The sequence below is a fragment of the Nannospalax galili genome, unplaced genomic scaffold (genome assembly GCF_000622305.1).
Source record: "Nannospalax galili isolate Female #2095 unplaced genomic scaffold, S.galili_v1.0 scaffold449, whole genome shotgun sequence".
Lineage (NCBI taxonomy): Eukaryota > Metazoa > Chordata > Mammalia > Rodentia > Spalacidae > Nannospalax > Nannospalax galili.
Genome location: NW_008360312.1, coordinates 2095547 through 2098177, shown reverse-complemented (window position 1 = coordinate 2098177; position 2631 = coordinate 2095547). Strand labels below are relative to the sequence as shown.

Here is a 2631-nt window from a genome sequence, read left to right as displayed (position 1 = left end):
CTTACCACACTGACTTTCCAAACAATCTGCCATATCATTTTCCTAATAGAGAAATTTTATTTCTTTCTTTGAATAGCATCCATTACCCTTAACAATTACACAAATATCAAAGCAGATCATAGTAGAAATAGCATATGCCTTGCAGTTAGAGTTGAATTGGGGATCAATTCTTTAAGAGTTGATTCTTTAGTTATAAATTATACTAATCAAATGAAGCCATTTAAATGTGTAGAATTTAATCAGTTCTTAATGAGTTTTCCATGAAAATACACTTTGTCAAATGGACATTGTGATTATTTTTTTTAACTCACTCCTCAAAGAGACAGCTTGGAGTGCTAGCAGTAATAAGGAAGGGATGAGTCACATTGTCTGAAGTAGAAAAGAAAATAAATATGCATAAATCCCGTGGAATATCTAAGTCATAGTTTACATTTCTTAAATGGTATAGAAGTTAGTTGTTGAATAACAGAATCTAGTTCAAAAGATTCCTTGTTTAGTGATTGTGTTTTATGATTTGTTCATTATTTTCCATCTTCTTTCTGTTCTTCCCCTCCTCCTTCTTGTGTTTCCAAAAGCGAGGTTGCTGAAGAGCTGTTGCTTTCTTGGTCATTGCCTACAAATTTTCCAGTTATTGGACTCTCTCCTCTCAATCTGTGCATGGAAATAATATTCAGTGTGTGTGTGTGCGTGCGCGCGCGCGTGTGCAGGTGCGTGCGTGCGTGTGTGTGTGTGTGTGTGTGTGTGCGGGTGCTGCCTATCACATTGAATAGTGCTCCACAAGAAGGCTAGGCGTTAAAAAATTAGAAAAAATTTCTGTGTGTGTGTGTGTGTGTGTGTGTGTGTGTGTGCCTTGATGCAAATGTGAGGATCAGAGGACAGTTTGTGACTGGTTGTTCTCTCCCTCAGCCTTTTTGGTCCCAGGGATCAAACTCCGTTCATCAGGTTAGGCAGCGGACCCCCATGAGCCATGTCACTTGCACAGATCACTCTTTTTTTCTTTTTCTTTTCCCAAGTGCTCAGCAAGAGTATTCTCTTCACTTCAAGTCAGTCCAGAAAGATGATTGCCATCATCTCACACAGATCAGTCTTAATTAGTAAAACTTTACTATAGGAAATTTCATAAGACACAACATCTGTACTTTTTATTTCCAGTATTCCAAACAGGCAGTAGTTGATCTAACAATTAATTTTAATAAATAAGCCAATATGAACATAAAATTAAGCATCTTACATTGAAATTTCAATATAAAAATGGTTTCCAGAATTCCCATAATTATTTCCACATGAATAACTTTTTCAGTACATCACATCTATTTTGATGTATAATAGTACAGGTATTCTCCGTATTCTTCCAAATGCCCTCATGATGTGCTTGTATTATATATTATTCTAGTCCCATGGTTCCTGCTGTGCTTTCTTCATCTTTATATCCTGAGCAGAGAAATGCTAATGTCTCCTAAATTATTAGAAAAAAAACTATTGTCAGCAGTCAGGCAAGTTAGCTGTATGCCTGAAGTTATTATACTTGAATTAGTTAACAATCAATACCAAATTGCATTTGTGGGTTTTATTAAAGTATTTATTCATCAAAAATCCTTCTGGATCAATTAATTATTATAAAATAGAAATTTTATTTTAAGATATTTCCATGAGAAGTCAGCAGTACATTGTTTCAATTACTTTTATAATTTTCTTTATAACATATGATGCAACATTTCCTATAGCCAGATCACACCCTGCACAGCCTTTCATTTACTAGTGTTCTCAGGTTAGTTAGCACATTTACTGGCAGAATTCCTTCCTTACCTTTGTTCCAAAAACCATACATAAGGTATTAGAACAGGAAAGGATGACCCCATAGAAGTACTTCCTAAATGAAGACTTTAGAATCCAGTTAAATCGAGTCTAACTAGTTAAGAAGCTGTTGACTTCTTCTCATCCATCCTAAGTAGTTTCCACCCTGTTGGCATCTGCTTATCTAATAATTGCCCAAGTCTAAGTGGCACAGCTACTATGCAACCTCTACACCTAAGGTTTATGGAACATAGAACAAGGGGTAAAGAAGGTGTAGAGACTAAGAGTCTACAGAATGCTAGTCCTTGGACAGGTCTCCTATACTAAACTTCACTCATCCAGACTTCAGGGACCACTCTGGAAGAGGAGACAGAAATATTGTAAGAGTCAGGGAGGAGGTGCACAACCATATGGAAATAGAGCTCTACAGGCTCCTGGGACCCTGCTCATATGAACCTACAACAATGTTCTCAGCATGCACAGGACCCATGCACACCCAAACAGACAAAAACCCAGCATAGAGCTAGAGAAATGGGCAGCTGACTCAAATTTTTGCTTAAGGAATATTGGTAACTGATTGCTGTTGAATGAGGTAGAGCTGATCTCCCTAAAGTGAGAGATTCTAGATAGGCTGACTAGACCTCAGTAGATGATCTTGTATTGAAGGACATCTGGGAACCCTAACTTGACACAATAGGCCTTAATACAAATGACAGAGTTTAGGAATTCCAGGTGTCGGGGGAGGTATGGGGTGGTGCCAGAGGGGAAGGGGTATAAAGATGATTAATATTGATTGAGATGTTCTGTATGAAATACACAAAAATTCAATTAAAAAAA

The 2631-nt window shown here is 37.1% G+C and overlaps 1 non-coding gene across 1 annotated transcript; it reads right to left on the bottom strand.

The window, feature by feature from the left end:
* Nucleotides 1-1010: 1010 nt before the first annotated feature.
* LOC115068711 lies at nt 1011-1078 on the bottom strand. Its single transcript, XR_003848056.1, has one exon. It is a non-coding gene; the product is annotated as a small nucleolar RNA SNORD2 (small nucleolar RNA).
* Nucleotides 1079-2631: the final 1553 nt, after the last annotated feature.